Source organism: Lethenteron reissneri, chromosome 26 (assembly GCF_015708825.2).
Source record: "Lethenteron reissneri isolate LAM-NWPU_2019-01 chromosome 26, ASM1570882v1, whole genome shotgun sequence".
Classification (NCBI taxonomy): Eukaryota; Metazoa; Chordata; class Hyperoartia; order Petromyzontiformes; family Petromyzontidae; genus Lethenteron; species Lethenteron reissneri.
Genome location: NC_083804.1, coordinates 3,967,923 through 3,980,348, shown reverse-complemented (window position 1 = coordinate 3,980,348; position 12,426 = coordinate 3,967,923). Strand labels below are relative to the sequence as shown.

At 49.9% G+C, this 12,426-nt stretch overlaps 1 protein-coding gene across 2 annotated transcripts in view; it reads left to right on the top strand.

The window, feature by feature from the left end:
• LOC133347511 (synaptotagmin-1-like) overlaps nt 1-12,426 on the top strand; it is a 303,405-nt gene that overhangs the window by 121,139 nt on the left and 169,840 nt on the right. The window contains exon 1 of one of the 2 annotated variants that reach the window (XM_061559831.1): nt 7,578-7,978. The exons of the other annotated variant lie outside the window; for it this stretch is intronic. The gene's annotated coding sequence lies outside the window, so the exon portion shown is untranslated. Of the gene's footprint in view, nt 1-7,577; nt 7,979-12,426 lie in introns of those variants that run through there. 2 annotated transcript variants of the gene reach the window in all.

Sequence of the window (12,426 nt, the reverse complement as noted above, 5' to 3'; positions counted from 1 at the left end):
ACGCGCGCGCGCGTACACACACACACACATACAAAAATAGCCACTCTAGCAAATATGCATACAGTGCGCTTGCTCTAGTGTGAAACGCAGAGGCAGCGAGAGAGAGAATCCCCCCCCGCCCGCCCACACACACAATATTATTTTATAAAATATGACCGCGTGTTTACAGAATTTAGTTTAGTCTTGATAAGTGAAGTAGATCGCGGCAGTTGCACGAAGGGCGAAACGTTTCACGCAATTTGCACTTTGGGGGGCGGGGGGGGGGGGCGTCGCGGAGGCGAATGGCTCGCGGTGTCAGGGTAACGTTATCTGCCTCTTATGATATTTGAATCCGGACTATTTTGAGCCCGACGTGACCTTGAAACGGGAGCGCCCGGTGCGCATTCAGAGCCATTTTTCTGATCAATCCTTCGACAGTAATAAATGCCCTCCTTCGTGTCGTGGCGGCTGATGATGCATTGCAAATGAATTTGATGGCCCGGATCCTGCTAAAAATACCGCTCGCCGCGAATACGTCCTCTCGTGACATGACAAGTCTTTTTTTTCTGGTGGATCATTAACATTCGGGAACTGACGTAATTTCATCTCTTGCAACTCTGCCAATCACGATAGCCGCCGTCCGCATTTCTGCAGACTTTAACCACTTACATCTACACCCCAAAAAACTAAGAAAGTAGGCATCGTGCCACGACCCTTCGTAAGGTTGACGATTAATAAGAATTGCATCACGCTAAATAATAATACATACCTGTACATTTTTCGATTTAAAGCTTTCGTGACTGCAGGGATTCATCTTCTTGGTTCTTTCGGTAAAGTCACGTAGAATGGAAATAATAAAATAATAAAAATAAAACATAATAAAATACCTGTACATTTGTTACAATTATCAATTCCAACAACAACAAACGCATATCGCATCAAAAACGCCAATTTCATCTCAAGATGCCGAATAAAAGTGAAGGCAAAATGAAGGTCAGGGTCAAGGTTAAGGTTTGGGGCTTGGGAGGTGGATACGGGGAGAGAGAGGAGAGAGAGGAGAGAGAGGAGAGAGGAGAGAGAGGAGAGAGAGGAGAGAGAGGAGAGCGCATCGCCGCGACACAGCCCCTACACCAATCAGCAAGGGCCCTGCACCACCGCCAACAACAACGACAACGACGACGAGCCACAGGGGCAGCTGGGGCAGCAGGGGCAACGCCAATGACACCAGGCCCCCATCCACGTGGGACTGGGAGGGCTCCATTCACCAATGTGATATTTATGCTCTATGAAGAAGGGCATTTGCCTGAAACGTCGCTTATCATACACATACCCCCCCCCCCCACCCCCGTTTTAAGGCCACAGTGTTATTGGCGAATGTGTTTTTTTCTCATGAAACTGGCTCAGTTTTATATCTCTCCCAGAGTTTTATGTCACCGCCCGTACCACGCGCCCCGTTTATGGATGACCCAACGTAAACGCGCATTTACTTGTGTCACGATTGCGCTCCTCTTGCCCAGGAAAGCCGTCGTCGAGTCCCGCGGATTTTTTTTTCAGGAGGGTCCTGCCACGTTTTCGCGGTAGGGGGCGATGGTTGCTAATGTGTACCGTTCAGTATTGCAATGGATTCGTTTAACGCGCGGGTAGGCTTTCGCAAGCCAATATTATCAATAATACAGGTCTCTTTTGGGGTTAGGTCGCGTAAATATAAATGCCAATTCTGATTGACGTGTAAAAAAAATTACATGAATCCTGGCTGTCGCCTGATGAGACTGGTTGCAATTACCGTCACAGTACTCGAATTGTAAATGTTGTAGTGGGTTGACTCTCCAACACACCCGTGTGCTGAACTAGCAACTAATTAGCACGTTTTGCTTACGTGACAAGCATTACTAATTGGCTGTGATGGGTGGTGGCGGATTTAACGACATTTATATTCATGTGATCTAACCCCAAAAGAAAACCTCTATCTATTATGGATTCGTTTTGTCGGTAAATATTCAAAGTTTAGCTACATTTTCACGGTGACTTATGCATCCGGCCATGCTTAGACACACACCGATATACTTTTTTTTCTTGCTCTATTAATGAACGTGCTCGTATTACGTTTAAATGGACGTGCTGGTTGATTAAAATAAATGGACACGGTAGTTCCTTTTTCATTGAACTGTCTACATTCATCACGTGAACGTTGCGGCAACGAAAGACTCATTAACAGTACTGGTTATAATAACCACGTGCCTTCATGCGTTCGGATGCTAACACGTGAAAGCATCTTCTGATTTAAACAAGCAATGGGATTGACCGCTCATCACCGTCAGCAGCCTTGAGCCAGTGCTGGGGCAGGAGGGGGGCGGGGGCATTTTACATCCTAGACTATCGTCATCATCATCATCATCAGCCATTGTCTATCCACCGCTGGATAAAGGCCAACACGATGTCTCAGATGTACAATTGTTTCTTGATCCAAGTGCTCTCCTTTGCGTCTCTCGGGGTGCTGTTCAGAGAGTGGACCTCTCCACCCATTGTTCGAACGCTTTGTAGCTTTTGTTTTAAAAAATGTTGTAGTCGTCAGTGCCGTATCCACGTTTCTGGTTCGTGCCACAGCAGCGAGCAATCCTCACCGATTGGAAATGTTTCCTCTTTGTGCACTTTCGTATTTACCCCCTTTGCACTATTCAATTCACTTTCTTTAAAAATAACACCACCATCCTCCTCCTCCTCCTCCCACTGTCTACCTCTTTTTTTCATCACTTAGACTACATTACACACTGTACTGCATTTTCCAGATAATTCACATTTCATCTGGGGGTGGAACAATATATATATAGCCAAGTAAATTGCTTTGGAAACGTGTATAATGTAGGTCACGACTCGTTGGGCCATTGTAGATCTCGATCGACTCCTATCGCTCAGCTGCCCCCTCCCCCCATCGCAGCCTTCCCTCGGTCAATTTTCCAACTTTAGTTTAAATCCCCCGTTGTTGTTGTTGTTTGCCAACGTGAACCGGTGGTGACACTTCCACGGGGGTTCGGCTCCGGCTCACGATGTAACGTCACCCTTCCAAACCGTTACGTGGACGTTCGCAGGGCTAATTTGTTTTTTTTTTAAGTTAAGGCTATTATAGTACTGGTTTTTACGTAAATTAATGTTCTGCCTTTTGCACACCGTGTTCTATCCTGGGGGGTAGAGTGGTGTCTAATCGGTTAGCGCAGGGCGCTATGAACCTGGCAACTTGAGATCAACGGCTAACATCAGTTGCGAGTAATATTTGAACCCCCCCACCCCATGATCAACTCACAGCGACCAGCATGGTGAAGTATGGTCAAACAACCCTCAAAACTGGTACGGCGTGTCGGGGCCCTCATCCAGCAGTGGATTGGCAAATGGCTGTAGAATATCGGCAGGTTAATTTGTTGGATCGAATCTACAGTGGCGGTGATGTTGCGTGCCTTGCTCTTCACAAACCGGCAGAAGCTCAAAATGGATGCAAATGTTTAACGAGAAGAGCGCCCGGCTTAACTCTGATTACGAATTAAATGAGAATTGTTCTCGGGGTGTCTCTGACCCCGCGTTCCGTTCCACGCGCGCAGACTGTTAAAATAAAAACACACACAGCATAGCCGTTATTTTTCTCTGTATTTTGGGGGAAAGCCCGTTAATGTCAAGGAACTGAGAAGAATGGATGGAGGGCTTTTATAAGGATGGCGAAAAAAAAATGCTGTTTTGTCAGGAAAATTGGCATCCAGTGACCTAAGCGATGGAGGTCACGGAAACAGCACGCTGCGAAAAGCAAGATCTGGCCTGACTTGGGCGACGTTGTGACGGATCCAATTAGTGCTTGCAAATGAATCTGGGGGAGGGGGGGGGGGTTAAAAATAAATGGGGGAATGTAGAGAGGGAGGGGTCGAATGGGGGGATGGGGCGAACATATTTTATCCCAATGTATTCCATTTGTGCTATTCCACGCTACATCACGTTATGAGATGAAGAATTAGTTTAGAAATGTCACGGAGCAGCGCGCCCTGTGTGTAGGAAGGACTGCTGCGGGAGAGATGTCTCACGTGACGACCTTCGCCTCGAGATCTCCTTCAAGTGCGCTCGCCCTCCGTTCAACACTAGAGGGTGCACTTTGCCGCACTCACGGCACCGCTATGAGATTGTGTGTCACGTGACAGTCGTGCCCGCAATTTTGAATCCTCAGAGCGGGAATTTGGCCAAATTAAGAGTCAAGCTAAATTTAATGTGAAGGTGTTATGTATTTATTGTGTGTGTGAGTCACTGGTGATTGGGCTGAAACCATCAACTGACTACACCTCAGAACCCAGTTTAATTACAGGTGGCTGAAACTCTGCATTAAAACCACCAGGATATCAGCGTCGTGGGCTCAACGCTCTGACCTCTGAGCCATCCAGCCACCTAGCAAATGAATCTCGACTGAACGCGTGGGCGCTATTGTGAAGCCACATGAAAGGCGCTGATTAAATAACAAAAAAAATTCACAAGGTCATAGTGTACGTATTCTAGCATGTAATTTGCAGGAACCCATTACTAGAATGCTTATGTAATTGTAGAGAGACCAAGGCTTTACCTTATCCACATTATGGCAACAGTAATTCGCAACGGCGTGGAACGTGCGAAAACCTGAGTTCCATTCCTGGCAGTGGTCAAGATCAGTGGCTGGTGATATCTGAACCGGTCACGATGTCCCTTGAGACTGTTGGATTCGGGCAGCGATCCAAACGACATTCACTATATTGTAGAGAGCGCACGAATTTGCACACACACATACACATGTCTACTCGTGCATATGCACTTTCACAACAACGCGCAGCACACCAACACACACAATAGAAGGGAAAGATCCCCCTGTAGACCACTGGGGCATGTACACACACAAACAGTCTTATAGATGGTGTAACAATTAGCACGCGCACCCAAATGTCTGGCAGTGTCAGTGTATAGACACACGCGCACAAATGCAGATACATTCGTTAAGACTATTGGGGCTAGAGAACGTGCATTAGTGTAAACACAGACACACACGCGCACAGACAGACAGACACACACACACACACGCACGCGCGCGCGCACACGCGCACCACGTGACTCGCGGCGCGCGCTGTGCACGCGGTTGTGGCGAGCGGAGAGGGAACGACCTTGAGCGAGCCACGCAATTGGCTGCCGGCGGCTGCATGCGAAGCACGTGACTGGCGGACAGATGGATCGATTAGTGCGGGGAGCGCGGCCCTGCACACGTGTGAGTGTGTTAGTGGCACTGTGTGAGAGTGCCACTGTGTGAAAGTGCCACCGTGTGCATCGCACGCACACGCGTGTGTGTGTGTGTGTGTTAGTGACACACACGTGTGAGTGTGTTCGTGGCACTGTGTGAGAGTGCCACTGTGTGAGAGTGCCACCGTGTGCATCGCACGCACACGCGTGTGTGTGTGTGTTAGTGACACACACGTGTGAGTGTGTTAGTGGCACTGTGTGAGAGTGCCACTGTGTGAGAGTGCCACCGTGTGCATCGCACGCACACGCGTGTGTGTGTGTTAGTGACACACACGTGTGAGTGTGTTCGTGGCACTGTGTGAGAGTGCCACTGTGTGAGAGTGCCACCGTGTGCATCGCACGCACACGTGTGTGTGTGTGTGTTAGTGACACACACGTGTGAGTGTGTTCGTGGCACTGTGTGAGAGTGCCACTGTGTGAGAGTGCCACGGTGTGCATCGCACGCACACGCGTGTGTGTGTGTGTTAGTGACACACACGTGTGCACCGCATAAACACGTGTGTGCCACTAATGTACTAATGCCACGGTGTGCACCGCACGTGTTTGCTAGTGTCACTGTGTGCGAGTGCCACTGTGCGCGAGTGCCAACATGTGCACCACACACGTATGTGCTAGTGCCACTGTGTGCATCACACGCGTGTGTTCTCGAACCACTGTGTGATGCACGCGTGTGCGCCGTGTCATTGTGTGATCGTGCCACCGTGTGCATTGCACGTGATGCGCTAGTCCCACTGCACGTGTGTGCTCGTGCTTGTGTGCACTGCACAACACGTTTGTGCGCGTGCCACTGTGTACACCGCACGCCGTGTGTGACAGTGTCTGTGCACCACATGCACGTGTGTGACAGTGTTTGTGTGCACGTGTGTAACAGTGTCTGTGTGCACGTGTGTGACAGTGTCTGTGTGACAGTGTCTGTGTGTGACAGCGTCTGTATGCACGTGTGTGACAGTGTCTGTGTGACAGTGTCTGTGTGCACGTGTGTGACAGTGTCTGTGTGTGACAGTGTCTGTGTGCACGTGTGTGACGGTGTCTGTGTGCACGTGTGTGACAGTGTCTGTGTGACAGTGTCTGTGTGACAGTGTCTGTGTGCACGTGTGGGACAGTGTCTGTGTGACCGCACTCCGTGTGTGACAGTGTCTGTGTGACAGTGTATGTGTGTGACAGTGTCTGTGTGCACGTGTGTGACAGTGTCTGTGTGACAGCGTATGTGTGACAGTGTCTGTGTGACAGTGTCTGTGTGACCGCACTATGTGTGTGACAGTGTATGTGTGACAGTGTCTGTGTGCACGTGTGTGACAGTGTCTGTGTGCACCACACGCCGTGTGTGACAGTGTCTGTGTGCACGTGTGTGCTCGTGTCTGTGTGCATCGCACGCACGTGTGTGACAGTGTCTGTGTGCACCACACGCACGTGTGTGACAGTGTCTGTGTGCACCACACGCCGTGTGTGACAGTGTCTGTGTGCAACACACGCCGTGTGTGACAGTGTCTGTGTGCACCACACGCACGTGTGTGACAGTGTCTGTGTGCACCACACGCGTGTGTGACAGTGTCTGTGTGCAACGCACGCCGTGTGTGACAGTGTCTGTGTGCACCACACGCACGTGTGTGACAGTGTCTGTGTGCACCACACGCACGTGTGTGACAGTGTCTGTGTGCACCACACGCACGTGTGTGACAGTGTCTGTGTGCACCACACGCCGTGTGTGACAGTGTCTGTGTGCACGTGTGTGCTCGTGTCTGTGTGCATCGCCCGCACGTGTGTGACAGTGTCTGTGTGCACGTGTGTGACAGTGTCTGTGTGCACCACACGCCGTATGTGACAGTGTCTGTGTTGCACCACACGCCGTGTGTGACAGTGTCTGTGTGCACGTGTGTGCTCGTGTCTGTGTGCATCGCACGCACGTGTGTGACAGTGTCTGTGTGCACCACACGCCGTGTGTGACAGTGTCTGTGTGCGCGAGTCAATCTCTGTGTATACGCACCGCACGCACATGCGCGCCTTTCTATCATCCGCATTTGCGTGCGCGAGGCGGCCTGTAAAACCACCACCACCACAGCCCCTTGCAGCTTCACAAATAGTGGTGGAGAGAAAGAAAAATCCCAAAACCGACTGCACAGCCTTAATTCGACTTCATTTATTATTATTTTAAACGTATTTTTTAAAAGCCCGCCCACAAAGCTTTCTACCACTGCACGGCCATCTCCACGACCACCTCCCCCAACCTCCCTCTCATCCCCCCTCCCCACGCTCACCGCCAACCCTTCCCCCAAGCCTCACCCAGCCCAACACACACACACACCCTCTCCTCTCCACGCTTACACATCCCCCTACGCACCCCGCCCCTGCCACCACCAACACCACCTACACACCCGCTCCCCCGCCGTCTCATACCACGACCGCTCCCAGCTACACCGATCGTGATTTCGGTTACGGTGAAGACGAACAACGAACCAACGAGGAAGAGGTCCGTTGCAGTGATTTCTTTTTAAAGCTTCGTTACACCACCACCAGCAGCAGCATCATTATCATTCTCCGAGGCGAGATAAAGCAGTCGTCTCTCCTCTGGTCAGCTCATCGACCTTGCGTTGTTTCATCTGTTCAGTGGGGGTTGTAGAAATATTTTTTTTTGCATCTTTCTTTTTTTTAATTCGGCTGTTCCGGACGTTCCTGGTGGAGAGACGTCGATACAGCAGCAGCGCCAGGCCCGGTAAGTAACAAGGCGAGATTTTTTTTGTTGCCCATATAGAGGACGGAACAGTGGAACCGAGAAGAACTGGGAAGGCAAGAACTATGTAGCGCATCGCATCTCTTCCTCGATGTGGCGTGTGTGTGTGTGTGTGGGTTCCGTGTATCAGTAACACTCTGCACAAGTTTAGTTGTTCGATGGTCGTGGCGGTAACGAGTGGTGTTGCTGATAGTAACGCTGCTTTATAAAGTACCATACCGTATTCTGTCTTGTTTTTTTTAAAATATATAATTGATCGGTTGAGAGTGTTTGACTGTGGCACGCCGCGCGGTTTATGGTCACTCCTAATGGCCAAAGTGTTGTGTAACTTTGGAAATGGCTCGTCAAGTGCGTCTCTGAGAGCGTACTGCGGCATTGCGAATGATTGCTGCTATTTCGTTGTAAAGGGGCCCCTTCTAACACCCCCCCCCCCACCACCACCACAACTCCAACAACCACTCATTCACTCACGCCGACACCCACCCACCAACCATACACATCCACTAAGCAACCACACCCGCCCCTCACTCCATCCCTTCGTATAGACTGTTGGATTTCTTTTTTAATATCCTGCAAAAAAAAACTAATTTCCGCCTTTGCGGCAACCCAGCGTTCTCCTGCGCCTGGTATGTGTTATCGGTCTTCTGCGCTGTGTGGACTTTTTTGAACACTGGGATTGCGCTGATAATTTTTTTGTGGATCGCTCCGTCTGTCTGCTCACACCATTTGGTGGCTGTACTTGCGCGCGCGCATGTGTGTGTGTGTGTGTGCATGTGGGTGGGTGTGTGCCTACTGCGTGTGCGCGTATATGACTGCGTGTGTGCTCGACTTTGTGTGTGTGTGTGCACGAGGTTCCGGGTGACACGCAGCTTGCAGCCTCAGCTTTAGTAACAAATGAGCGGCCAAGAACAATTCCCATCACTTGTACAGAATTCTTTACGGATGAGCAAAATCAATCACGCTACCGGAAAGATCCACTTTGGAATCATAAGGCTGATGGAGGGGGGGGTCGGTTTGTGACGCAAGCTGTCTCCGGTCCGCTATTAATTACACTCACTTTACATTATCACCCCTCTATGTTGACATTTGTCTTACGAAACAATGCAGTCGGCGCTACGCGTTGGCCTCTGTGTCGAGGCGCGGAAGGGCTTTTCTGCAACCGATGGACGATTCAGCACCACGGACAGCGCCAATCTCCACTCGCAACCGCCGTCCTTGTAGCAGTGGCGGCTACGCGCACGCATTTGCCCGTGGACTGGTCTAATAATCAGCGCCAATGCCTCGCTGGGTTGGTGTTTTTCTTCTTCTTCTTCTCCTTCTCCCTTCTCCTCCCGTATAATTGCCAGCGCTGTATTAACATTTGCACCGCCGAAAATCGGCGAGCACTCGGGGAAAATTGCTTCGCAAATGTGCAAATCAATGCGGCTCTGCTCGACTCTTGAGAGCCGTGGCAGTGTAGCATCGTCGCATTGAAGAGCGCGTGGTACAACGCGCAACGTGGACATAACGGGGGCGTTCCTCAATTGTACGTTACCAACGTTTGCATTGCGCCCTCTATTATCGTGGATCGTCGATTCCCGCACGTGGACACGCACAACCGAGAAGGAATATGCGAAATGCCCTAATTGCCAGATCCTGCTGGAACAAATGAAATGTGGATAGTTCAGTCTTTTTTTCTGGGTGAGGTCAAATTCAAAGCGTGCGGCTCATGCGAGCGTGGTGCAGTGGGTATCTCCATTGGTGACGCTGCACTGGTGGTGACAATTTCATGTTACTTTGGGTGAACGATGGACTGTTATTCTTAGGCCAATCCGATGTTCACTTCCCACAAAAGTGGTACTCACATTGTCGGCTATTTGGATAGATGAAAATCCCGATGAGGTGAGCCGTAACCAGAGATTTAACTCAGACGATTACCGGTTGTGAGTCGAGCGTGTCTGCCACAGCGTCCGCCCAACCCATTTGGTGAAAGAAAACAGATCCATTGTTATTAATTCGATTCACTCTCTGAGTCCTCTTTGTTGCTTGCACGGTGATTTGCTTTAAAGTTGTACGTTAATTGAAGGCATAATGGTTTCATTTTGTAATGATAGGGCATGTTACACAATTCTAGATTCTAATTTTGAAAAACGCTGGTTGCGACACATAATGATAACTTTGTCTCCCACGGTAATAATTCGTGGTGTTCCCTGGTCATTCTTTGAAAAAGAAACGGTGCATCTGCACGAACACTCAATCGGGTTGTCCTGTGCCCAATGTTGTATTGTCGTGGGAATTGTTCAACGTTGGCACGTCGCGGTCCGCGGAGCTGAATTATTCCAGTGTAAATAATTCCACGAGCAATGAAGATGTTGCTTTCCCTGCCGTTTATTATTTTAGGAGTAACAAAATACGCACACTTTATATGCGCATCTCAACGTCACTTTTTCATGCTATTTTTCTAATGTACGCGCCCGTGTCCTTGTGTGTGCATGAGTGTGCATGCATGTGCCTATTTACCATCAATGTTAAGGGTTCCCATTAATGTTCAACGCTCGTTAACAATTTGTATCCAGAACCTATTCTGGGCCTCCAATCGTTCAAATAGGCCTGAAATGAGTGCGTGGCTTGGTAGGTGATGTGGCGATCAACCTTATCAATGGGGGAGTGAAGTCGTTGGAGCTTATTGACCACACCACGTGTTCAGTGCCCTTAATAGATGCTCGCTGACAGCACTGGCCCCAAGATAATGTTCAGGCTACACGGGAGGTCTTTGTTGTGGGAGTGTGTCCCTATGTGAGTGTGTGTGTCGTGCATGTACGTACGTGTTTGTTTGTCTTTGTTGTATGTCTGTACATGTGTGCGTGTCTTTGTACATACACGCTGTGTTTGTATGTGTGTCTCTCTCCGTGTGTGCCTGTGTGCATGTGTGTACGTGCGTGCCATGTTCTCAATTTCCATTCGCCGTGAACCAGCCCGAGGTTTTTTTTTCTTTCTTTTTACCGGCGTCAGCAGTTCACGTGTGACAGATGGGAGAGCACACATCACGAGCGGAATAAAGAGAAGAGAGGGAGAGAGAGAGTGGGAGAGCGAGGGAGAGAGAGAGGGAGCGAATGGCACACACACAATCCCTATATGTCTGCCCAGTCGTCCACAATAGCTCGTTCCATTATATATCGCCTCTTTTTAAAAATGAATACCACTTTACCCAACGTTGCTATTGGATCGATTTGTACTTTATTTCAAAGAGTGTTTTTTCCCCCAACTGGATATACACATACCGCGGATGTAGATAACAGACGAAAAAAAATCAGCCCTTTGTCAATCCACTGCTGGATGAGGTGTGTGTAATATTTATGTACTGCAGTGAACCTGACGGGGGCCGCTCTGTGACCCTAGCGCCTGGCTCGCCATTGGAAGATCGCGAGTTTCATATCCCGCTCAGGAGACTAATTAAACCATCATCTGTGTGCGGGGACGGGGGGGGGCGATAAAATGCGCACCACTTCGTGTCGAGTCAACGGCAGTATTCCAGGGTGGCTCAGCGATTACCAATCCACGATGAACACGTCTCAATCATTGGTCGTGCACGTGGGGGGGGGGGGGGACACGTTGACCTTTTCACGCAATATGTTCTGCATCGCTGGATAACTCACCGCTCAATCAGGCCGCGAAACGAAAAAAAAAATGCGGCCCCCTATTAAAACCGCGGCGTTGAAATGCGTTCGATGTAGGTCTTGGCAACGCCGAACGACGATTGTACAGTAGCAGAAGACCTTGTTCGACTCGTCCTGATCGTCGCGAAAGTCTCCCACCACCCACCGCCAGCTCGCTGCGCCGCATTTCGTCGAAGCTTACCGCTGGTGACATCCCGAGGTCACCAGCTCCATTTTAAGACCTTAATCGCCCTCCCTCACTTCTAAAGGAACGGGAGCGGGCGGGGGGGGGGGCGGTTGGTTGGGAGGGGAAGGGGGAGGGTGGTCAGTGGGGCCGCGGCTCACCAGACGCACAGATTGTCACGGTTGTTGAGGACAATTGGGTTGATAACGCTTTAACACGTAGGCAATGGATACCCATTGTAATTTATATGCATTCATTAATCGTCACCAGTCACCCCCCCCCCCTCCTCCACTTCCCATAAGATGGGCTCACAAGTGACGTCATCACATGTATCCCTCTAATTTTAAGGAACTAAACAGGAGGACTTCTCCACAAATCTGGCAGCCGCCTGATGATGCCGGTTGTAATTACTGGCGAAACGTCGCACTCAGATTGTAAATGTTCTGGCTTGGCTCTCCAACACACCGGTGTGGCTGTACTCGTGACGAATTGGCCACGTTCTGTTTTACGTGAGGACCCTTACGAATTGGCTGTGTCGGGTGGTGGCGGATTTAACGACATATTTACATATTTACGCGATCTAACCCCCCAAACCCCCCACCCCACCCTAC